This window comes from Dendropsophus ebraccatus, chromosome 2, assembly GCF_027789765.1.
Source record: "Dendropsophus ebraccatus isolate aDenEbr1 chromosome 2, aDenEbr1.pat, whole genome shotgun sequence".
Lineage (NCBI taxonomy): Eukaryota > Metazoa > Chordata > Amphibia > Anura > Hylidae > Dendropsophus > Dendropsophus ebraccatus.
Window position 1 is genome coordinate 157,642,576 of NC_091455.1, and position 26,340 is coordinate 157,668,915.

The 26,340-nt window shown below is 47.1% G+C and overlaps 1 protein-coding gene and 1 long non-coding RNA gene across 6 annotated transcripts in view; one reads left to right on the forward strand and one right to left on the reverse strand.

The window, feature by feature from the left end:
• LOC138784718 (uncharacterized) lies at positions 1-25,963 on the reverse strand. Of its 5 annotated transcripts, none has more exons than XR_011361918.1 (4): positions 25,914-25,963; positions 2,214-2,354; positions 1,675-1,871; positions 1-224 (listed from the first exon to the last, which is right to left on the reverse strand). It is a non-coding gene; the product is annotated as an uncharacterized lncRNA (long non-coding RNA). The 5 variants fall into 5 exon arrangements; XR_011361917.1 differs by lacking the exon at positions 25,914-25,963 and adding an exon at positions 25,399-25,450; XR_011361919.1 differs by lacking the exon at positions 25,914-25,963 and adding an exon at positions 5,668-5,754.
• ANKRD33B (ankyrin repeat domain 33B) overlaps positions 8,536-26,340 on the forward strand; it is an 89,919-nt gene continuing 72,114 nt past the window's right edge. The window contains exon 1 of the mRNA XM_069960379.1: positions 8,536-8,567. The gene's annotated coding sequence lies outside the window, so the exon portion shown is untranslated. The remainder of the gene's footprint in view (positions 8,568-26,340) is intronic.

Genomic DNA, 26,340 nt, shown 5'->3' on the forward strand with positions numbered 1-26,340 from the left:
GTTTTGGTATATTAATTGAGATAGGAATACCCCTTTAATATTTATTTTTGCATGTCAATGCATGTGTAACCCATAACCATTGCAGTGTCTTGAATCTCCAGGAGACTTCTTTGAGTGGCTGCAGACTTGACTTTTAAAGGGGTGGTCCCATCTTGAGAAGGATAGGAAATAACTAGCTGATCACAGCGGTTTGACTTTTGGAACCTTCTGGAGATCTTGCTGCTCTATATTAATGGGAGATTGGGGTCACTGTTCTCAATATTATTATATTATAATATATAAAAAAAATTGTTATGTATAATTTAAAGAATGACCATGCAAAATCATATAATAGCAATCTATACAAAACATATTACGCAATATTAAATTTACATTACAATACATGTATACAAATGAGAGCATTGCTAATTATATGGCTAAAAAAACAGTTATATATCAGCAGAAAAAAGAATTATCATAATGTGAAACAATAAAATTTCTCACCTGCTAGTTTAGAATGATTATGTTTCTGCTTTGCAGGACCTAACATCAACAGATGCACATCTCCCATTTAAATCTCTTTTAAAATGTGCTCTGATGTCAACACGCTAAGCTGGATTCAGAATCTTCTCAGAAATGATGATCGGATTAAGGAGCTGGATGTCTCCAAATGTCTTTTTCTCCATTCAAGGCAGATGCTAAGGACCTGTTACATGTTATTTTTACATTTACCCTATAAAAAGTATTTACATTAAAATTTTTACCTAAAAGAAATGTGGACCTAACTGAAGTTATTTTTTGGAAACTTACATACTTTAATACAACGCTGCCATATTTTGCATCATAGTTCCTTCCTGAATGTGAGTATGATTATTTTGTCCTTGACTTTTAATTTTTAGTTTGCTTTAATTTGTCATTTTCTTTTAATAATCACTGTATGTCCAACAGGCTTTTTTCATGGCAAGTAAGATATATATATATTTTTTTTTATCTAATTTGTCTGTTATTTCTAACGCCGTTTTACAAAGTTTGCAAATGCCTTTGTGACGTACTTTGAACTTCTGTATGTTTTGTATGTTTCTTAGAGTTTGTGACACTAGTATTTTTATTGTATGGATCTTATTGAGGTAATAAAAGATGAATGAGCACCAGTTCACATCACATTTTCAGATCCTTTTAGAAGTGTTCTTTTTTTGTTGGGGGGACAAACTTACCAACAAAAAAGCATAAGCATACATCACGACACAAAAAAAAAATAAATCATGTGGGTTCTTTATTTCTGTCCTGTTTGAGAACAGGAGCTAGATGGATTTTTGTATAATATAAGTCAATGGCAACAGGAAGCAATTGAATAGGATAGGTACTTTTTTTTTTTTTACTGGACATTTCCACAAGTTGCAAAAACATGATGTGCATAAAATGGCTCAGAACATAACTATTTAATGTTAAAAAGGATTAAAATATTTTTGATTAACTGATAGTGATTTTTTATCTTATTAAGATAAATGGTTCTTATATCTGGGACACAGAATATAGAGGGGGAAGCAAAGACAGGAAAACGAAAGTCCGAAGTGCCTACAATTGAAGAAGAGAATAATTCCATTGACCTAGTAAAGGAAAAGAGTGACCTGGAGAACGAAAATGGTAATGAAGAACAAGATGCTCTTACATGGCAGGGTAAAGGTTACCCCTTACCACAACTTCTTGCAGTTGTTCCCACGTTGGATCATAGTGGTTCCTCATTCTATTCTAAATCAAATGCAGATGAAGAATATGAAGAATATGATGAATTTGCTGATGTTCGCAGTATTGCTTCAGATGACTCCTTCTATCCACCAGATATTGAGACTCATGGCTATTGGCAACGCGGTGAAGTAGATGAAGATGGAGATCTGTTTGAACATGAAGATAGTGATAGCGATAGTTATAATAGTTTGGAAAGCCTGGCAAGCCCTGAACCACTTACTCTATTTAAAGCATGCAGTAGCAATAATGTTATTATTTTAAAAGCTCTTATGCGCCAAGGCTTGACAAAGGAAGAAGTTGGGGAGACAGACAGAAACAACAGGGTGAGTCCAATCCCATATATTTCTATATGAATATGTACTCTATTTTTGATGTGAAACACAGATGACACACAGGATGATTGTTAAGCTTATACCATATTGGGCACATATTTTAAAAGGTAAAAAGATCCTGCGCAGCTGTTGTTCTAATGGCGTCTGGGTCCTTACTAGATGCAGTGCCTGGTGACAAGTTGCAATGCCTGTTCAGCCAGGGAAAATTCATGGTAATTCACCACGGCAAAATCGACACTTGTTATATGTGATTTTTTTTTTCTTTAGATTTTGCTATGTATTTACTGTGGATTTCATCTGTATAAAGAGAAGAGGTGAAACCTGTGGTTAAAATATATCTTTTATATATCTTATATATTTTTTATCTGCCATTGCTCTTACTCTCCCCATCTTATACTGTCTATATCATAGCTTTCTTTTATTGAGAGAAAAAAAGGAAATTGTTGAGCAACTACAAACTGGATTCTGCAGAATCGACATTAAGGCTATGTTCACACTATGTACAAACAGCGGCCATATTTCATAACAGCAAACAACGGCCATTATTTTTTAAACAACGGCCATTGTTATGAAATATGGCAGTTGTTTTTACATAGTGTCAACATAGCCTAAGAGTTAAAGGTAGTTACTGGTGTTTTTTTTGTTTTTTTTTCATTTAAGACAATAGCAAATCTACAAGATAATTTTTTATTAACTTGAAAATCAGAATTATGTCTGGGAGAGAAAATGAACTGGGATTTGTCGGTATTTCAGACAAAAATCAGACGCATGTCTGTCTTAGACAGATTGATAAATGTAGGCCAGTGTGGCCCTGAGCCGACCTCTAGCTTTTCCAGGGGCATTATAAGGTTCTTAAAAGATCAAAGGCACAAGTATAAAGCCCTAACCTCACTCTTAAAAGATGTATACACATATATTACTATAGAATAAGGCCACTATGCAAAACTAGATATAAGCTCCCCATTATTTTTTAAATGTGCTATAGAAAAACACATATTACCATTGCTATCACTGTACAAGATAATAATACTGCCACACATTAACCACTACCATTACCGCTATGATGATAATCAGTCAATACAATTAATACAGTCAGTTAAATGCAATAAATCCCAATCAAGAGATAGCAGCCCCAAACTCAGAACTGGATAAACAGCTGGGTCCTGAGCATCTAGAGGACATGCCACAAGTCTAGAGAACATGACTTTTAAGCCCTTTATTAATATACGGTCCATGATTGTGGGTGGCGCACTGTGTCATTTGTGAGCTTGGGGTGTCGGCAGAGATGGCGGAAAGAAGCTGTGGTGTAGAGGGCCGCCGCCGGCCTGGAGAAGGGTGCTGGGAGCAGTTCCAGGACGGGTGGAGGAGTTGGATCCACTGGGGGAAGAGGGAGCCAGCGACTGCAAGGTGAGTGGTGCGGGGGCGGCGGTGCAGGACATTCTCGTCATTATGATGGGAATCCCCGCTCTGTGTTCCCGGCAGCCGTGGGCTCCTGCTTCTCTCAGATGTGGGGAACACCCAATTAAGATGCGAAAATTCCCCACGGATGTTCCTTACACACGTTTAGAGCAAACCCTGCTCTTTTACGGTAAATACTGGTGCAAGATACATCTCTACATACTGATAGTCTTTACACTCTGTGTGGCGTGTGCTCTGCATCTGACCTGCATCTGTAAATACCAATGAAAGAAATTGACATTGTTCACTATTTTCATACAGCTTGGTTCTCGAACTGCTCAGTTCTGGAACAGCCTTCCAGCTGCAGCAGATCAGGACAGGTAAATATACTGTGTCCCCTGCAGCAGCATTCATTTGTACTTTATGGTGGTATACAACCCTGAGGGTATACAGGGCAACCAGTGCGTGATATGATGACAGTGTACCGGGCACACAGCATGTGATATGGCAGTATACCAGGCACACAGCAGGTAATATTATGGCAGTATACAGTGTACCAGACATACGGCCGAAGATTTTATGGCAGTATATAGTATACAAAAGTTTGGCAGGTTCACGTAATCGAAACAAACTGCACTAATATAGCCAAACAATTGCAGCTACAATGGTGGGACATAGGGTCTCGTTAACAATGAAAATGGGGGGAAGGTATGGTGGAGATCGTAGCAGAGGTTGCCAAACGGTAAATGCATCAACCAACCACACAGTTTTAATGTCCCATTTATTTCAATGGGAGAAGCAGCAAAATATAACTTTTAAAACCGCACTTAAAATGAAGTGACATGCATGTTTCTGCTTGTTCCAGACATGAAAAAATGCTTTTGCAGCAAAAACACACCAAAAAGTGTGGTTTTTAATACCCATGTGAACAAACCCTGCAGGAAGCAGTAAGTAGTGGTAACAGTCGTTTAGTGACCTCAAAGGGCCAAAGACAGACAGGCGTAAGGTGTAGACCCTACTTGTAACAGGTTTCACCCCACAGGGTCAAGGGCAGAAAGTCGAAGGTGGTGGCCCAGTAGGACTTTGAACAGTCAGTCGATGGTGGAAGAATTAGCAGAAGCAGCACTCTCTTCGACCCAGTAGTGCCTAGAACTAGAGATGAGTGAATCACTCATCTAAACAAAGCAAAGGGCTTTGTTTGATTAGCGCTCCGCTCATCAAGCCAACTGCTTTTCAGCGCTGCTCCGATCCCTTCCACTTCTCCCAGGATCCCAGGAAAAGCTGGATCCAATTCTGGAAAACTTCACCCAGTTTCCCAGGATTGGATCCAGCTTTTTCCCAGCACCTGGGGTGGAGCGGCGCTGAAAGGAAGTTGTCTTTATGAGCGGAGCGCTGAAAAAGCGAAGCGATTAGCTTCGTTTAAATAAGCGATTTGCTCATCTCTACCGAGAACAGTGGTTGAAGCAGTAGCACCAGTAGCACTTAACTGGAACCAGTAGGGCCTAGAATATCCATTAGATGGTAGAAGCAGCAGCACTCTCTTTGATCCAGTAGGGTCTAAAACATGCTGCTGACAGTGGAAACAGTAGAAGCACTTAATTCAAACCTCTGCACCATCCAAACAAAGAAAGAAAGCTATAAAGAAAAATATGCACACACATAAAAACCTGGTTTTAAATATGAAGTAATGGCAGTGTTTCAGCTGAACAGGACATTAAACTCCCAAATAACAGCTAGTCAAGTAGGGTATGGTTAAATAGACAGGTAAACCCACCCATCCACCTGTTTAGTTCTCTGGCAGAGTTAACTTTGTCTTTGCCTTGGTCATGAGATGACAGATAGGTCTCCTACCAGTCATCTTAAATGGTTTTTACGTTACTGTGACTGGAGATTAGGGGTCTGGGCCAATACAGTTCTGATCCAGACCCTTGGTCTCCCATAAAGCATCTTCAGTGTCTGCACTTGATGCTGGGTAATTTCATTTCTCTGATCCGTGCTAAGTGTTCCTTATCTCTTTCTTTGCCTTGTATTTCTGACCCTCTGCTTTGTATTTTGACCATACTTTTTATCTGCCTGCACTGACCTAGCTGCCTGACTTCTGACTACTCTTTTGCCCACTGATTTTGTACCTTTGTTGCCCGGCTGTTGTGATTACTGTCTGTGTCCTATCTGTGTGTGCTGAACGACTGGTCCCTGACATCAGGTGACTGACTTGGCCTTTCAAGAATATTCCACTTCTTTACGTTAATCAATTCCTGTGTGCTCAAATCCAGTCAAACTGATTGGTCAGCATTTCATAATACAGATGGACAAAGACCCAAAACAAAGTCCATTTATGTTTTGGGTCTTTGTCCATCTGTATTATGAAACACCAACCAATCAATCAGTTTGACTAGATTTGTGCACACACAGTATTTCTCTGAATAGCTCAGAATTCATCCGGCTTCTTCTGTCCATATCATCAGTAAACACTGGTGACCCAGTGCCCAAGCCATCACACTACCTCTTCCATGTTTTACAGATAATGTGGTATGCTGTGGATAATGAGCTGTACCACACCTTCACCATACTATTTTCATTCCATCATTCTGGTAGAGGTTGATTTTGATTTCATTTCTTTAAGGAAAGTTCTTCCAGAACCGTGCTGGCTTTTTAGATTTTTTTTTTTTGCAAAGTCCAATTTGTCCAATTTTCTTTTTTATTTATGAGGCTTATGAGTGGCATGCTGTGAACCCTCTGTATTTACTTTCATGCAGTCTTCTATTTATGGTAGATTTGGATATTGATACGCCTATACTCAGAACTGTTGTTTTTCGTGGGCGTCCTGGTCTTTATGGATTGATGAGTTCACCAGTGCTTTCTTTCTTTCTTTCTCAGGATGTACCAAACTGTAGATTTTGCCACTCCTAATTTTGTAGTAATTCCTTGGATGGGTTTTTTCTGTTTTCACAGCTTAAGGATGGCTTATTTCACCTGCATGGACAGCTCATTTGACCACGTTTTCTTCACAGCAAAATCTTCCAAATGCAGCACCACACCTCAAATCAACTCCCTGCCTTTTATCTGCTTAATTGACATAGCAAAGGAATTGCCCATAACTAAAATAAGACTGGACGCATATTTTTCCTTGGAAATTTTACTTAGACAGTTTCACATGCGTGATTGGTGACTTGTGATTTACTTGTTAACATCAGGCATGAGGGCCTTAAAATGGTCAGCGACCACCTTATCTCTGTCAATAAATGTATTGTCCCTATTACTCATTTTAGCACTGCTGCTGTTAGCACTGGATGATGGAAAGGGCAGTAAGACAAATACACACAGACAGTGAGCCCTGGCTGTTCCTGGCAACTGTCCCTGCCTACTTGCCACGGACAGCCCTAGGTGGCTGTGGAAATCCACATAGGCGGTCCCTGTTCTGTAACAAGTAAAAACACAAAACAAGGACAGACAAACAAACAATAATTCGAGGTCAACAGTCGAGGTCAGCAATGGCGGGCAGCAAAGGTACAAAATCGTCAAGCAAAGGAAGGGTAAAAAAAATCAAGGCAGACAGCAGATAGGGAAGTCAAAGAACGTGCAAAAGGGTGAAGAGAACTAGAAGTCACAGCAAGAATACGCTTTAGCCTAGCAGGAACACTAATAGCCAGCACTGTCTGCTGGGCTTACACACTATTTATGGAGGATAAGGAACTCAGTCGAGCAGCTGATTGGAACAGCTCCTGATCCTCCACACAGCACATGCACAGCAGCAGGTTAACCCTAAAGCTTCCGAGGCATAATAGGAAAGATGTCTGGGGCTGAACAAACCAAAAAAAGACCTGTGTTCAGACAGGGTTCTGGAACTGCACAAAAACACCAACTCAGCGTCTTCTCGGGTGCACAGCCCGAACCGGGGAGCGCCAGTGCACAGTCCTGACAGCTGCAGTTATTCTTCTTTTTCTTCCTGTCTGAATAAAACCTTCTTCAGATATATAAATGACAGGAAGAAGAAGAAGAAATGCAGCATTACATAAACAAGTAATAGGAACAATACTGGACTTTAACAAAGCCTTTAATACAGTTCCCTATAAAGAGCTGATGAAGAAGTTAGAAAAAAAATTGATAGTTCAGTGGATATAGATATGATAGGACGCTCCTAGCTTGAGAATGAGCTATGAAGCCTGAAACAGTCTGTCGCTTTTGGAGACAATCCCTCAACCTGTACTCCTCTCCCTGCTATTTTTTATGACTCGGAATAAAAGCAATGAGCTTCTATAGAATTTGTGGGTGCCGGAACTTGTTTCTTTGTTGTACATGTATATTCCTGGATTTTCTGTATTCCTAACTCCTCACATTGCCATGCTGTAGTCTCAATGACTGTCTGACACCATTACCATCACACCTTTTGCAGGAGAGTGCTAACCAGCTCTATCTCACTTCACCTATAGATAGAGGGTTGTTGTTAATGGAGTATATTCTGAGCAGAAACTGGTTACAAGTGGTGTGCCACCAAGGTCTGTTCTGGGTCCTATTCTATTCAATATATTTGTAAGAGACATAGGAAAAGGTTTGATGGTAAGGTTTGTCTGTTTGCTGATTACACAAAAGTGTGCAATAGGGTCAATATTCCTGTAGGTGTCAGTAGTATGGAAAATGATTTAGCTTTACTAGATATGTGGTACAAGAATGGAAACTGCAGTTCAATGTGTCCAAATGTAAAATAATGCACTTGGGGAAGAGGAATCCTCTATCATATTGGTTCTGTGTTGGCAAAGACTTCAAAAGAGAAGGATTTAGGGGTAATGATTTCTGACAGCCTTAAAATGAGTCACCGGTGCAACCAGGCAGTGGGGAAAGCAAATTGTATGCTGGGCTGGGAAAATGTCTGTGGGCAGGAGCATGGGGCAGAGCTAAGGCTCGCACCATCCGCTGACCTCGGAGCATGACCTGACCTGGTAGAGATCCTGCTGCTGGCTGTTGCGGAATCCCATGCAAGGGAACCGGCGAGGAGAAGCTGTGGAGGCGAAAGGAAGCCGGAGTGGTGTGTAGAACAGTAAGGCGACTTCTGAGGAACAGTGCCAGGTCGGAGTGAGGATACGGACAATAGAGTGACACGACCTGGGAGAGCAGGTAAAGCGACTCAGTGTGACCAGTGAGAGGGGCACCTGAGGACGCAATAGCTATTGGTAAACGGCAGGCAGATTTTGAAGTGAAAGAGCCCAGTTGCTGGTGAGAGGGGCATTGGGCTCGGCAGAGACGTGAAGCATTACTGCCAGGTGGCTATTAATATGGTGCTGGCTCCCATGCTAGGTCTTTCACTGCGTTAAGTTGAACTTTGTGGTTTTCTTTGTACTGGCACTCCTGATCCTCCAGGCATTTGCTACGAGAAACACACTGAGTAATTACCAGCAACAGACTTTGTGCAAGATTAACACTAACTGCGCTTATTTATAATCATTTGACTATACTAACATCGAATGTGGATGACTGGGAGCAGGGCCGCCATTAGGGCAGTACTGGCAGTACTGGTGTATGGGGCCCGGCCTATGGAGGGGCCCGTGCTGCCTCCCACACACTTAAGTTTGTGAAAAGCCTGGTTTACACAGAGTTCAGGGGGAGGGGACAGCTCCCGCTGATGCAAGGGGCCCCCTCTACTTAACTCAAACCATGGGGCCCCCCTCCTCCCTGCACTCTGTGGACCGGGCTGCAGAACTCCCCCACGGACCGGGCTCCGTCCTCAGCAGCTCCCTGGCTCTGACACAGTGACTTCCGGCCTGTGTGCTCTCCCAGGAGACAGGAAGATTCAGGGGGGCCCCTCTCCTCTCTCCTGCCTCCCTCTCCCTCTCAGCTGTGACGTCTTTTCCCTGGTGTATACAGCTCTGCAGTCGGGTGCAGAGGGGGAGGGGCTGCAGACTGGGCTGGGAGCAGAGACTTCACTAGTGACCCCCCTGGAGCGTCTTGCATAGTAAGTGTGTGTGTGTGTGTGTGTGTGTGTGTGACCATATATCTGTGTAATCTGCATGTGTGTGCTTCTGTATCCATGTGTGTCTGTGTGCTAGTAGAGGTATATATGTAATCTGCATGTGTGCATCTGCCACTATGTGTGCTGTCTGTGTATATGCATCTATATGTGTCTGTGTAGAGGTATATATGGAATCTGCATGTGTGTGTCTGTATCTATGCTGTGTGTCTGTGTAGAGGTATATATGGGATCTGCATGTGTGTGTGTCTGCATCTATATGTGTCTGTGTAGAGGTGTATATATATATATATATATATATATATATATATATATGCAATCTGCATGTGTGTATCTGCATCTATGCTATGTGTCTGTGTAGAGGTATATATGGAATCTGCATGTCTGTGTATATGCATCTATATGTGTCTGTGTAGAGGTATATATGGGATCTGCATGTGTGTGTCTGTGTGTGTTTGTGTCCGTGTAGTTTCTCTATGTTGGCATATTTGTGTATCCTGTAATCTGCCTATCTGTGTGTGTATACATGTATTGGGGATCTATATATGTAATCTTCCTGGGTTTGTATCTATGTGATGTGTTTGTGCATACTTGTGTATAGGGCTGGGCGATTAATTCGCTCAGAATGTTAGAATCGTTTTGATTTTTTGTGAAAATCATAAATTCGATTTTCACAAAAAATCATTGAGGGCGGGACAGCGAGCGGCCGAGCAGCGAGAGAAGAGGGGCGGGTGGCCGAGCAGTCCAGAGATGGGCAGTGTGGGGCTGGCGGGCGCTGCCGTGAATGGGGTGGAGGCCATGGCAGGTGGATAAGGTCAGGAGATCCAAAGAGGAGAGAGACTGAGAGCAGGGCGCCCTCTGCCGCCTGACACCCCGCTGTCCCCGCACACTGACTGACTTCCCGCGCTTTTATTATAGCGGGGACAGGATTACTCATCTCTTCCTGCTATGATAGAGGAGAATGGCCGCCAGAAGTGCTGGGGAAGTGTCACCACACCAGCTCACACATGACTGGCCAGCTACTGCCAAACTACAGCTCCCAGCATGCCCTGACAGCCTGTGTATAACTACTCCCAACATGCCCTGACAGCCTATGTATAACTAATACACAGGCTGTCAGGGCATGCTGGGGGTAGTAGTTATACATAGGCTGTCAGGGCATGCTGGGGGTAGAACTATTACTGCCAGCATGCCCTGAAAGCCTGTGTATAACTACTCCCAACATGCCTTGACAGCCTGTGTATAACTACTACCCCCAACATGCCCTGACAGCCTGTGCATAACTACTCCCAACATGCCCTGACAGCCTGTGTATAACTACTACCCCCAGCATGCCCTGACAGCCTGTGCATAACTACTCCCAACATGCCCTGACAGCCTGTGTATAACTACTACCCCCAGCATGCCCTGACAGCCTGTGTATACTACCCCCAGCATGCCCTGACAGCCTGTGTATACTACCGCCAGCATGCCCTGACAGCCTGTGTATAATACCCCCTGCATGCCCTGACAGCCTGTGTATAATACCCCCAGCATGCCCTGACAGCCTGTGTATACCACCCCCAGCATGCCCTGACAGCCTGTGTATAACTACTACCCCCAGCATGCCCTGACAGCCTGTGTATACTACCCCCAGCATGCCCTGACAGCCTGTGTATACTACCCCCAGCATGCCCTGACAGCCTGTGTATAATACCCCCAGCATGCCCTGACAGCCTGTGTATACTACCCCCAGCATGCCCTGACAGCCTGTGTATAACTACTACCCCCAGCATGCCCTGACAGCCTGTGTATACTACCCCCAGCATGCCCTGACAGCCTGTGTATACTACCCCAGGCATGCCCTGACAGCCTGTGTATAATACCCCCAGCATGCCCTGACAGCCTGTGTAACTATTACTCCCAGCATGCCCTGACAGCCTGTGTATACTACCCCCAGCCAGGGGCGCCGCAATCATGAGGCGACCTGAGTCGTCTGCCTCAGGCGGCGCCACCAGCTGTCTTCATGGGGGCGGCATTCAGTGGCAGATTATAATATGAGCGGTTCGGGCGGCCGCCCACATTATAATCCGCCACTGATCGTACCATGTACCGGAGTCCCCCCGCGCCCGGACAGCATCTGTAATGAGATGCTGTGAGCAGGGGAGACTTTATTCATAAGCGCCGCGCTGTAATGAATCAGCCGCGCGGTGCTGTTACTACAGCGCGGGGCTTATGAATACAGTCTCCCCCGCTCCCAGCATCTCATTACAGATGCTGTCCGGGCGCGGGGGGACTCCGGTAAATGCATTCCACGTCCGTGATCCGTCAGGATCACAGAACGTGGGAATGCAGCCTTAGTCCCCCGGCTGATGTGCGGCTGCCGGAGGTGTCCCATCCTGTCTCCGGCAGCGCGCGCATCAGAGAGATCCCCGTGCGCCGGAAGTCACAGCCACAGGCACACGGGGAGCTCTCTGATGCGCGCGCTGCCGGGGACGGGACACCCCGGGCAGCCGCACATCAGCCGGGACCAGACCAGAGAGGCTCGACGGGGGAACGGAGGGCAGGTGAGTTGTGTGCTGTTTTTTGTTTTTGTTTTATCTGCTGTGCAGGGGGGGGGAGAGGGGGACCATCTATAAGGGAGGGGGGAAAGAGGGGGACGTTCTATAAGGTAGGGGGGGAGGACCATCTATAAGGTAGGGGGAGAGGGAAGAGGGGGACCATCTATAGGGGGGGGAAAGAGGGGGACCATCTATAAGGGGGGGACCATCTATAAGGGAGGGGGGAAAGAGGGGGACCATCTATAAGGGAGGGGCGGGAGGGGGACTGTCTATAAGGGGGGGGGAGAGGGGGACCATCTATAAGGGGGGGGAAGAGGGGGACCATCTATAAGGGAGGGGGAAAGAGGGGGACCATCTATAAGGGGGCATCTATAAGGGGGGGGGAAGAGGGGGACCATCTATAAGGGGGGGGGGGAGAGGGGGACCATCTATAAGGGGGGGGAGAGGGGGACCATCTATAAGGGGGGGGAGAGAGGGAAGAGGGGGACCATCTATAAGGGGGGGAGAGGGGGACCATCTATAAGGGGGGGGGAAGAGGGGGACCATCTATAAGGGGGGGGGAGAGGGGGACCATCTATAAGGGGGGGGGGAAGAGGGGGACCATCTATAAGGGGGGGGGAGAGGGGGACCATCTATAAGGGGGGGGGAGAGGGGGACCATCTATAAGGGGGGGAGAGAGGGAAGAGGAGGACCATCTATAAGGGGGGGGAGAGGGGGACCATCTATAAGGGGGGGAGAGAGGGAAGAGGGGGACCATCTATAAGGGGGGGGGAAGAGGGGGACCATCTATAAGGGAGGGGAAAGAGGGGGACCATCTATAAGGGAGGGGGGAGAGGGGGACCATCTATAAGGTAGGGGGGGAAGAGGGGGACCATCTATAAGGGAGGGGAAAGAGGGGGACCATCTATAAGGGAGGGGGGAGAGGGGGACCATCTATAAGGTAGGGGGGGAAGAGGGGGACCATCTATAAGGGGGGACCATCTATAAGGGAGGGGGAGAGGGAAGAGGGGGACCATCTATAGGGGGGGGAAGGGGACCATCTATAAGGGAGGGGGGAAAGAGGGGGACCATCTATAAGGGGGGGCCATCTATAAGGGAGGGGGGAAAGAGGGCGACCATCTATAAGGGGGGGACCAACTATAAGGGAGGGGCGGGAGGGGGACTGTCTATAAGGGGGGGGGAAGAGGGGGACCATCTATAAGGGGGGGGAAGAGGGGGACCATCTATAAGGGAGGGGGAAAGAGGGGGACCATCTATAAGGGGGCATCTATAAGGGAGGGGGAAAGAGGGGGACCATCTATAAGGGGGCATCTATAAGGGAGGGGGGAGAGGGGGACCATCTATAAGGGAGAGGGGACCATCTATAAGGGGGGGGGAAGAGGGGGACCATCTATAAGGGGGGGGGAGAGGGGGGACCATCTATAAGGGGGGGAGAGAGGGAAGAGGGGGACCATCTATAAGGGGGGGGAGAGGGGGACCATCTATAAGGGGGGGGGGAGAGAGGGAAGAGGGGGACCATCTATAAGGGGGGGGAGAGAGGGAAGAGGGGGACCATCTATAAGGGGGGGGGGGAAGAGGGGGACCATCTATAAGGGAGGGGAAAGAGGGGGACCATCTATAAGGGAGGGGGGAGAGGGGGACCATCTATAAGGGGGGGAAGAGGGGGACCATCTATAAGGGGGGAAGAGGGGGACCATCTCCTAAAAGATCAGCACCCTCCTCTCCTGACATCCTCTGTGCTGCTGTGACCTCTCCTAAAAGATCAGCACCCTCCTCTCCTGACATCCTCTGTGCTGCTGGGACTTCTCCTATAGGATTAGCACCCTCCTCTCCTGACATCCTCTGTGCTGCTGGGACCTCTCCTATAGGATTAGCACCCTCATCTCCTGACATCCTCTGTGCTGCTGGGACCTCTCCTATAGGATTAGCCCCCTCCTCTCCTGACATCCTCTGTGCTGCTGGGACCTCTCCTATAGGATTAGCCCCCTCCTCTCCTGACATCCTCTGTGCAGAAAGGGACCAAACATTATGTTTATTGGGGACAGCAGTGGGGGGGGGGGCAGTAGTGGATTATAATGTGGGCGGATTGACGGGGGGGGGGGGGGGGCGTCATTCTATAGTTCGCCTTGGGCAGCAGAGAGGCTAGAATCACCCCTGCCCCCAGCATGCCCTGACAGCCTGTGTATAATACCCCCAGCATGCCCTGACAGCCTGTGTATACTACCCCCAGCATGCCCTGACAGCCTGTGTATACTACCCCCAGCATGCCCTGACAGCCTGTGTATACTACCCCCAGCATGCCCTGACAGCCTGTGTATACTACCCCCAGCATGCCCTGACAGCCTGTGTATAATACCCCCAGCATGCCCTGACAGCCTGTGTATACTACCCCCAGCATGCCCTGACAGCCTGTGTATACTACCCCCAGCATGCCCTGACAGCCTGTCAGTCACCCCCAGTTCCCCTAGGTCACCCCCAGTCTTCCCCAGTCACAGGGGGATCGAGAATTTATTTTGAGATTTTATTTTTTGGCCATATCGCCCCGCCCTTCTTGTGTATATCTGCCTATTTGTACAGTATGGGTTTGCACATCTATTATATATTTATGTCGTGTGTATTTCTGTGTGGTAGTACAATATATGTCCTGTGTGTAGTGTGTGGATATGTAGCACATGTATATACATTGATGGATTATACTGTAATATGGGTGGTATAGGCGGCAATCCAGGACTCTCAGGGGGCCCATAGCTGCTCACACTCAGGGGCGGTCTTGGCATTTCTGGGGCCCCAAGCGAAGTTATGTCTGGGGCCCCCCCCCCTTGACACGCATTCCAAAACAATAGACCGCTGTGTGTTGCCCCCAGTAGTATATAGACCTCTCTGTGAAGCCCCTGTAGTCTATAACCTTGTGTGTTCCCCCTGTTATATAGCCCCCCTGTGTGCTCCCCCCATTTATATAGACCCCCGATGTGCGCTCCCCCAGTTAAACAGACCCCTGTATGCTCCCCCTCCCATATAGTATATAACACAATAAAACAAACACTTATACTCACCTGGGTCCGGGCGTCTCCTCTTCTCTTCACTCTTGTGGCCGCAGGAAGGGTTTTCCCTGCGGTCACAAAAGGCCGCACTCCCCTTGTCCTGGCGCCGATGCTCCAGTGATGTCACTGGAGCGCCGGCACCACAAGGACAAAGCTGCCACTTCCTGCAGCCACAAGAGTGAAGAGAAGAGGAGACGCCCGGACCCAGGTGAGTATAAGTGTTTGTTTTATTGTGTTATATACTATATGGGAGGGGGAGCACACAGGGGTCTGTTGAACTGGGGAAGCGCACAAGAGTGACTGACAGGAAGGGAGCCAATGTCTCCGCCCTGTCAGTGCTGCTGCATGTAACTATGAGCGCTCATTACGAGTGCTCATAGTTACAGTTCAGATGGCAGCAGCGAGCGGGGCAGCGGCCCTGTCCAGCGGTCTTGAGCACAAGAGCGGGGCGTGGGGGCCCCCCTGGATGTTGGGGGCCCCAAGCGATCGCTTGGTGTGCTTGGTGCCAAAGACCGCCACTGCTCACACTCTCCATATTGTGTTGCAGCCCCCACTCTGCATGCCCCAGATTCCCAGACAGTCGCTGTGTTCCAGTGGCAGGTGACTTCACACGTACAGTATTTCAGCAGATTTCATGCTGCAACTTCCGCAGCAAAATCCGCTGCAATACTGTCATTTCCTATGAATCTACATTCTTGCAGCAGATTTTTCATTCCCTGTGACAATGTAGCCCCTGCCACTTAATCCACCAGCTGCCGGGCTAATATGTCACCTGGCTGCGCTCCCATCTGCTTCTCTGGGTCCTTGGCATCCTGCTCAGCCACTGTGCGATGTCCCGCCGCAGCCACTGATTGGACGTCAGGGAGCCAGGAGCCAGAGAAGCAGGCAGGAGTGCGGCAGTGGTGGGTTAAGTGAGCAGGGGCTACATTTCCGCAGCGAATTATCTAAAGCCATAGGAATAACACTACAGAGCATCACAGCTGTGGAACTCACAGTGTGAAATCCCCTGTGATACTGTATATATGAAGTTTGTATAAGTGTATAATGCTGGAAAAGTGCAAAGCCCAAGATTTTTGTCTGGCAGATTCTGCGGAGACGAGGCCGATAAAAAGAGAGAAGGAAAGTGAACGACTCCAAACGAAGAAGACGTCACCTGTGAGTCACTGGATGTAGCTACACTGTAGTGACTATATGGGAATAATGTTGGTCTTTATATTGTGTTTTGTATAATAAGCAGTATGATAGTGCTATCCAGTCATTTGGGTGTGGGAATTTGTGGTCATGGTGTTGCTGTAGGATTTTCTGGTCATTTTATTCAGTATTGATATATGGCAGCATTATTCAGTCAATTGGGGTGATCGTATATGAATATATGATGTGTCAGTATTATTTGTGGAAAAATGACATTTTCAGCCATTCTTGCATAAACCAATAGTTATTTTTAAGGCTGAAAACATGGCCTAACTGACTTGTAATTTAGCACATATTATGGTCTTTAAATAGCCAAACGTATGTCCTGAGTTTACGTTTTTTTGGATTATTGCATTTGGTAATGTGGGGGCCCAGACAAGTTGGCAGTATGGGGCCCTGGAATTCCTGATGGCGGCCCTGACTGGGAGATATTAATGAGACATTAAGCGTCGCAGGAAGTGTAATTTTGATGGTAACTCCGGGACTTCAACAGAAATGATAGTACTGTTGGTGACGCTTCTCTCCTAAATAATATAGAGATTTAAAATCTTGTAGGAAGTGGGAATTTTGTTACTAACTACTAACAACACTGCGGGGGAAGCTCTAGTTCACACTTACATAGACATTTAACAACTGTATGTGAAAAGCATTACTGTGACCTTGTGCTTTCTCCTGTTGTGCCTTTTCCCTTTTTTAGGGGGAAGTGCTAGGGATCGTTCTAATAAAAAGCATTATTCTCCCCAAGTTGCTATATTTATTCAGTGCTGCCCCAATCTGGATTGAAAATAACTATTTTAAAAGATTAAGGGGGGCATTGAATGCGATAATTTGGGGTAGGAAACATGTGAGAATGAAACTGGAAGGGTTATGTGAATTAAAGGAGTACCTTATCTGTATAAATATTTTGTAGCTGCACAAGGTATTTGTTTTTTAACCCCTTAGGGACCAAGCCTATTTGGGCCTTAATGACCAGACTCATTTTTCAAAATGTGACCTGTCTCACTTTATGCGCTTTTAGCTCAGTGATGCATTAACGTATGCTAGCGATTCTGAGAATGTTTTTTTTGTCACATATGGCACTTTATGTTAGTGGCAAAATTTGGTCACTATCTTGTGTTTTTGTGAAAAACATAAAAATATCATGAAAAATTTGCACTTTACAAACTTTGAAATTCTCTGCTTGTAAAAAAAGAAAGTCGTATGACATAAAAAAGTTACTAGGTCACATAACCAATATGTCCTCTTTATTCTGGCTTCTTTTTGTAAACATATTTTACTTTTCTTGGGTGTTACGGGGCTTAGAAATGTATCAGCAAATTATCAAGTTTTTATGAAATTTCCAAGATTTTAAGATGATTTAGGAGTGACCCCATTTTGGAAACTAGACACCTTAAAGAATTAATCTAGGGGTATAATGAACATTTTAACCCTACAGGGGATGGAGGAAAGTATTCACAATTAGGCCGGAAAAAAATGGAAAATAGAAATTTTCAAATAATATGTTTGTTCAGATTAAAGTATCTCATTTTCACAAGCAACAGGTGAGAAAAAGCACCCCAAAATTTGTAACGCAGGTTCTCCTGAGTACAATGGTACCCATATGTGGGCGTAAATTACTGTATGGGCACACAGCGGGGCTCAGAAGGGAAGGAGCGCCAATTAGCATTTTCAGTGCAGATTTTGCTGTACAAGTTTTCAGGCGCCAGGTGCGTTTGCAGTGTCCCTGTAGTGCCAGTGAAGTGAAACCCCCCAAAATTCACCCCATTTTGGAAAGTACACCCCTCAAAGAATACATCTTGGTGAGCGGTGAGCATTTTGACCCCACAGGTATTAGAGGAAAGTATTCAAAATTAGACAGTAAAAATGAAAAACTTTAATTTTTCCAATAATATGTTTGTTTAGTTTGAAACTTCTCAATTTCACAAGGAACAGGAGAGAAAAGGCACCGCAAAATCTGTGACGCAGGTTCTCCCGAGTACAATGGTACCCCATATGTGGGCATAAACCACTGTATGGGCACACAGCAGGGCTCAGAAGGAAAGGAGCGTCATTTTGCTGGAGCAAAACCGCAGCTAGTATCGGTTATTAGAATAGCGCAGTTGCTAAATTTTTTTTATTTTAAATGAGATTACAGGTAATCTGGGGTAGTGACGGGCAATTTAGGAGTGTTTACTTGCTATCTGGGGTGGTGACGGGCAATCTGGGGGTGTTTATGGGCAATCTGGGGGGGTTTATGGGCTATCTAGGAGTGTTTACTGGCTATCTAGGGGTGTTTACTGGCTATCTGGGGGGGTAATGGACGATCTGGGGGTGTTTACTGGCTATCTAGGGGTGTTTACTGGCTGTCTGGGGTGGTAACGGACAATCTGGGGGTGTTTACTGGCTATCTGGGGAGGGTCACAGGCAAACTGGGGTGGTGATGGGCAATCTTGGGGAGAAATGACAGGCAATCTGGGGTGGTTATGAGCAATCTGGGGTGGTTACGGGCAATCTGGGGTGCTTACGGGCAACCTGGGGCAATCTGTAGTGGTTATGGGCAGCCTGTGGCAATCTGGGGTGGTTACGGGTAATCTGAGCGGTTAAAGGTAAACTGGAGTGGTTATGAATAATTTGGGGTGGTTACAGGTAATCTGGGGTGGTTAAAGGTAGTCCGAGGTGGTTACAGGTAATCCGGGGTGGTTACAGGTAATCTGGGGTGGTTACAGGTAATCTGGGGTGGTTACAGGTAATGCGGGGTGGTTACAGGTAATCCGGGGCACTTGACTTTTTATCCCATCACCAATGATTTACGGGGACAGGGGATAAAAATTGCCGGCAGCATTTGGAACAAGGGATCAGTGGTATATAGTATATACCGCTGATCACTTGTACCAGGAACACATCAGCTAGTCCCCGATCATTGCCCCATGCTCTCCGCCACCTCTGGTGGTGGAGAGAATGAGAGTTTGATCTTTTTTTAAGGCTACAAACACACTTGCTGTATCCACAGCGAGACTCGTGCCTTGTGTACTCAATGGCAGACAAACTCGCAGCACGGATGTACATCTCTGCTGCGAGTTTGTCTGCTGCCCGCCCCGTTAACCCCCTGGCCACCGGAGACTGTACGTCACCTGATCCTGGCTTCCTTCAGCTTGCTTCGGGGCTCCCGACGTCATCACGGCCCGCTCAACCAATCAGTGCGCTGCGGCGGGGCAGCACACTGATTGGCCGAGCGGGACGGGAATCAGCGAAGGAAGTCCAAGTCGGGATCAGGTGACGTATAGTCTCCGGCGGCCGGGGGTTAACGGGGCGGGCTGCGGATATGCTCGCTGCGGATACGGCAAGTGTGTTTGTACCCTAACAAATTAATCACTGTGAACACTAAGGTTATTCCGGGGGGGGGGGGCACATGTATTCATCTTCTCTCACTGAGAGGAGATGAAAGCATGCAGTGCCCGTTACCAGTGCCCGCCATTATACTGGTAATAACGGCGATCATCGGTGCGGGGACTGGCCGGGACTGACCCCACACTCTGCCCCAACCCCTTAGCGACCTCCGATAGCTGAGAGGAGGGGGCTGCGGGCATTACCGGCGCCGCTGCACTATTCTGCACCATTGCCATAAAGAGCTGATGGCAGCAGAATAGAGCCCATTAGCAATCGCCGTAAAAATCCGTATCGGCAGTCACTAATAGCATAATTCATGTATTCTCTGGGTCACTACAGTTACGGCGATACCACGTTTGTATAGGTTTTTTTAACTATTACCACTTTGGCGCAATAGAAACTATTTTCCTAGCAAAAACCCACAAAAACTGTCGCCACATTGCAAGATCCATAGAGTTCTTATCTTTTGTGCGACAGAGCTGGTTTTGGGCTTATTTTTTTGCGGGAAGATCTGTTGTTTCTATTGATACCAAGTTTTATATGTATATGACTTTTGATCTCTTTTATGACGTATTTTCTAAAGTGGATTCATAAAATACAGCTATTCTGGTACTTTTTAAAAAAAAAATGTTAACAGCATGTGTCATGCGCTATAATTATTGATATTGTTTTATAGATTGGGTCGTTACGGACGTAACGATACCAAATATGTATAGGATTTGTGTTTTTGATCAGTTTTATGTAATGTTTTATAGTGTATGGGGAATGTATTGCTTTTTTATTATGGGGAGGGGGGCTGGGGGGGATTGTGATTGGTGCACTTTTTTTTACTTTTACACTAATGTACATTACTATACACTAGTGTAACACTTGAATCACTTATACAATACACTGTACTGCTTCTGCAGTACAGTGTATTGTATCATGTGACCATCCTGCTGACAGGCAATAGCCACAGCCACCCCTGTCAGCAGGATAGCATATCAATGGTAAGCCCGGGGGCCTTCATTAGGCCCCCGGAGTTACCATGGAGACATTAGGGGACCGGACGGCACCGCGGGACGTCGCGATCACGTGAGTATGACCGCGACGCCGACCGGGACCCACCGGAACCCGTTAGATGGCGCTGTCATGCTTTGACAGCGGCATTTAACGGGTTAAACGGCCCGGAGCGGAGAATTAGTGGAGGAAAAATTAGAAGTTGGGAAGAACTAAGAGGAGACTTTCATTTACATAAGGGAGATTGGTTTGACTATATTAGATTGAAAAGTGCACTTGGTATGACAATAAAAAAAATGAAGGAATTTTCTCAGCTCCAAATAAATTTATTGAAAGAATCAGAACACAGACTATTGATAAAAAAGGGTTAACAATAATGTATTATAATTTAAGGCAAGATCAGGAATATGGTAAGAAAAGTAAAAGAAAATGGGAGGAAGATATAGGATGGATTGAGGAAAATCAATGGGATAATATACTGAAGAATATGAAGATGGTATCAGTGTCAATGGACTTTCAAATAATACAATTCCAAATCCTTCATCGTCTATACTATACTCCAAGTTTCCTGTATAGGATAAAGAAAAGGGACACTGATGAGTGTCCCAAATGTGGTCAAAAGGGAGCTGGATTTATGCATATGTTGTGGGGGATGTGCAGAGTTAAGAAAACTTTGGCTCCAGGTCCATGATAATATTTTATGAAAAACAAGAGTGGTAGTGGAACTGGAGCCAAAGATAAGTATAATGGGAGATACCTCGGAAGTTAAAGCAAATAGAATAACACGACAAAAAATAATTAGGATGCTGTTTTATGCTAGATTACTTATTGTAAGAGGATGGATGGCTCCTGGTGTTCCAAATATTAGAGAATGGGAAAGATGTGTGGAAAAATACGAGAAATATTATAGGAGATAGTTTGGGTGTGAATCACTCCCTTGGCAGGAAGGTGGGAGGGGGGGGGGGGGGGGTGGAGGGAAATGTAATTTGTTGGGTATTGGAATTGGATGATGTAATGGGGAAAGGATTTTGTATTGATGTTTTTGTTTTTGTTATTGTTAAAATAATTATAATTAAAAAAAATTGTATGCTGGGCTGTATAGCTAGAGGTATAACCAGTAGGAAGAGGGAGATTGTGATCCCGCTGTATAGAACTCTAGTAAGACCACATGTGAAATACTGTGTCTAGTTCTGGAGACCTCAACCAAAAAAAAAAAAAATAGTGATTAAATAGAATGGGTCCAAAGACAGGCTACAAAAATGGCAGAGCGTATCAGACATAAAACATAACAGGAAAGACTGAAGGATTTGAAGCTGTATAGTGTGGAGGAAAAAAGGGAAAGGGGAGACAAACCTTTTAAATATGTTAAAGAGTTAAATAAGGTTCAAGAGGGAAGTGGGGACACAGTCAAAGATTAGTTGGGGAAAAGATCAGAAGCAACATGAGAAAATATTACTTTACTGAAAGAGTAGTAGATGCTCGTAACAAAATTCCAGCAGATATGGTTGATAAATCTACAACAGAATATAAACATGCTTGAAATAATATATATATATTTATTTATATAAATATCATAAGATAATTAGAAAGTAAATACTAAAAGGGCAGACTAGATGGACAAAGTGTTTTTTTTCTGCAGACAGTCTTCTATGTTTCCTGAGAATGGCTGAAATTCAACTTTCGGTGTGCAGGCACGTTATAACGTGCACCAGGGTCAGTGAGTGCCTCTCCTCCCCACTGTCCTTGGTATACTGCCAGGGTGAGCTGGGGTCCTACTTATCAAACCACCTCTTTCTCCATTTCTTCCTGCTACTCACAGTCAGAGAAGCCACCCGGTTGTGTCTAAAAAAGGCTGGGTGTGTGAATCCACCTGCACCACTAATTCAGCCATCAGATTGACATTGAGAGATTCACTGAGACAGCATAGGAGCTGTGTCAAATCCAGTTATGGAGAGAAACAACTGCCATCTTTGTTACAGGACTTTGGCAAGAGGGACCCCCTCGTTCAGTAACTGCTATCAGCCAGCCATTTAAAGGAGACCTGGGTCAGTAAGCGTGCATGCCTAACATTTTGGGACAGATATTGGGCCTGTAGATAGTGTAGTTGGGGTCTGGGCAGGGCCGTATTTGCCACTAGGCACCCGTGGTTCGGTGCCTAGGGCGGCGCAGGGAACAAAATATTTTAGTGTTTGGGGCGCCGGGGTTCAGCTTCGGGTCCGGGGCCTTCGGCTTCGGGACCCCTGCAGCCCCGCGGTGCCCGAACTTCTTTATTGCTCGGCACGATGACGTCACGTGCGCTGCAGCAGGAGAGTTCAGGACCGCGGGGCTGCAAGGGTGAGCTTCCGGCCTGTGATAGAGGCTGTCTGTGCCGGAAGAAGCTCCCCCCCGGACCCAAAGCTGCATGGGGGGGACCTGCCCAGCCTGCCTCTGCCCCCCAGCTGCTCCCTCTTCACCCCCCCAGCCTCTCTCCCTGTCCCCCAGCTTCACCCCTTGCCCCCATCTACTTCCCCTGCCTGTCCCCTCAGCTGTTCCCCTGCTCCCCCTGCCCCCCCAGCTGCTCCCCTGCACCCCCCTGCTCCCCTTTCCCCCAAGCTTTTCCCCTTCCCTCCAAGCTTCTCCCCCTCCCCCCAGCTGCTCCCCTGCCCCCAAGCTTCTTCCCTTTCCACAAAACTTCTCCCCTTCCCCCAAGCTTCTCCCTGCCCCCAGCTGCTCCCCTGCCCTCCAGCTGCTTTCCTGCCCCCCAGCTGCTCACCTGCCCCCCAGCTGCTCCCCCTGCCCCCCAGCTTCTCCCCTATCCTCCCAGCTTCTCCCCTACCCTCCAGCTGCCCCCATCTTCTCCCTGCCACCCTAGCTGCCCCCCAACTATTCCCCCTGCCCCTTTCACCCCAGCTGCTCCTCCTGCCCCCAGCTGCTCCCCCTGCCCCCAGCTGCTCCCCCTGCCCCTTTCACCCTAGCTGCTCCTCCTGCCCCCATCTACTCCCCCTGCCACCCCAGCTGCTCCCCCTGCCCCCCAGCTGTTACCCCTCCCCAACAGCTGCTCCCCCTTCCCCTGCCACCCCCAGCTGCTCCCCCTCCCCGTCACCCCAGCTGCTCCCCTGCCACCCCTAGCTGTTCCCCCCGTCACCCCAGCTTCTCCCACTGCCACCCCCAGCTGCCCTTTTGCCCCAGTCACCCCCAGCTGCCCGCCTGCAAACAAGTTGTGATCAGAGAAGTCTTCATGATGGCTGCGCCAGATGGAGAAGAAATCGAAAAGTGAGCAACGGCAATCGGAGAAGACGTCACCTGTGAGTCATTAGTAACTGCACTGTAATCACTTTTATAGTGTTCAGAGCCTGTGTACCATTGGGGTCTAAATGGGTCAGTGTATTGTATGTGGTAGTGTACTGACACGACCCCGCAGTCACTACCGTACACTAGTGCAAACTTTTAAACTAGGACCCAACTACAAGAGCTGCAGGCACTACAACTCCCAGCATATCCTGAGGGCTGCAGACTGTCAGTAAATACTGGGAGTTGTAGTGCCTGTAGCTGTTGAAGTTGGGTCCTAGGTGCATTCTACACTGGATGCTTTGTGGCATAAGAATACATAGATCTGCGGGGGCTCAGTGCAGGGAAGTGACCCCAGAACATCACTAATAGGGGATAGAACAAAAACATCTACCCCTATCCCCATTAGTGATGTTCTGGGGTCACTTACCTGCACTGAGCCCCCACAGATCTATGTATTCTGATCTCCCACAAAGCATCCAGTGTATGAGACCCAACTACAAGAGCTGCAGGCACTACAACTCCCAGAACAGTCTGCAGCCCTCAGGATATGCTGGGAGTTGTAGTGCCTGTAGCTCTTGTAGTTGGGTCCTTGGTGCATTATACACTGCATGCTTTGTGGAATATAAGAATACAGAGATCTGTGGGGGCTCAGTGTAGGGAAGTGACCCCAGAACAGCACTAATAGGGGATAGAGTGATGTTCTGGGGTCACTTCCGTACACTGAGCCCCCACAGATCTCTGTATTCTTATATGCCACAAAGCATCCAATGCATAGGACCAAACTACAACAGCTGCAGGCACTACAACTCCCAGCATGTACTGACAGTCTGCAGCCCTCATGATATGCTGGGAGTTGTAGTACAGTAGTACAATCCTCTGATAACTGCTGCTGTAGACAGATGTATTGCTGGACCTTCAGGGCTGATGGTTGTCACCCACAGATTGCAGCCACAGGGGCCTCTGCACACAGTGATTTATTACAGGGTTGTCCTCTACGAAACTACAACTCCCAGCATACCCTGAGAGCTTTATAAATGTAGGGATTTGTCACAGATACAGATGAATCCAGGAAAGGAGCGGGTCAGCATGTCGTGTCTCACTGGTTCTATATTGGTGGGCCCCAGGTGCCCCAGTCCCACACTGGACAGAAGCAGTCCCCAAACTAAGACGCCCCCGGCCTCACGTCTGTTTGATGATAACAGTGGGCATGAAGAAGAGTGGCAACCAAGTGCCAGGGGTGGGGGGCGCCTCAGCATGCAAAGTGCCTAGGGCAGCTTGACCTCTAAATACAGGCCTGGGTCCAGGGATATTGTCTGTCATAGGCCACATTGTAAGGAACATCACAGAATAATCGGGCATGTGTTTTGTTATATTGTTGTTTGTGGTTCAGGTACAGTGTCCCAGAACGCAAGGACTACTACTCCTATCGTGCTCATTTCTATCATTTAGTCCATGCTGGTTCTGGTAACTGTGCACACTGCAACTGCTGCTAGTTTTCCCCCTGATATTCCCTGGTTATGTGTATTCTCATGTATATCTTGGTATATATATATACTCCTGTGTATTATTATTACCTTGTACAGTGGTATGCAAGGCTGTGGATCACGTGCCAGTGCCCTGTAACCACGGTTCCTCCAATGGCCGACTAGCTCTGGCCAGGAGCAACCATGTGACTTCCCACTTCCTGCTGACAAGAGAGTTGAGCCCCTGCTTTCAAGCAAGGAGGTTGTGTTGCTCTGTCCTCTCCCTCAGAAGGGGAGAGAAGCGTCTCTGCAGCCTTTTCACCATAAGAAGAGTGACTGATTCTGCTGCTGCGTTCCAGTAAACGGCTGCCTGCCTATATAAGTGTTCGGAGTCATCTTCTCTCTCATCTGGGTGTCGTGCGGATATCTCTCTCATCTCTACAAGTACCCACAGCAAGTATTACTCCCAAGTTCGTCCACCCAGTAACGCTAGTTTCTTCTCATACTACTACTCCCAACATCCGGCACGTATCTCCGCAGCCCATGCAGCATCACTCCTGCACTAACTCTCCGGTCCCGGACACCCTGCCTATCGGTAGCCTGCTGTTCCCGCAAGCTCTCCTCACCTCTGCTCCCTTCCAGGCGCCTTACACCGGAACCCCTCATCATGTCCAGCGGCCATCACAGTGACTCTGACGGGTCCGGCAGTCCGCCCATGGCCCGGGCGTCACCCGCGGCTCCCGTTGCTATGGCTACCGCAGCGGTTCCGTTCTTCATTGGGCCCAACAATCTCCCCAGTTATAAAGGGGAACCCCACACGTTGGCTGCTTTCAAAGAAAAAAATTCTTGCACCCTTGAACTTGTCTCACTCTCTCCCACTCATCAGGTGCAGTTGCTGCTAGGACAACTTGAGGGTCCCGCTGCAGAGGAGGTGCGGTCGTGGCCAGCTACGGAGAAAGCTAATGTACAACAGATCCTGGCCCGGCTGAGTAAAGAATTTGAGGTACAGTCACCCACGGAGGTCCGCCTTAAGTTTTATGACCGACAACAAAG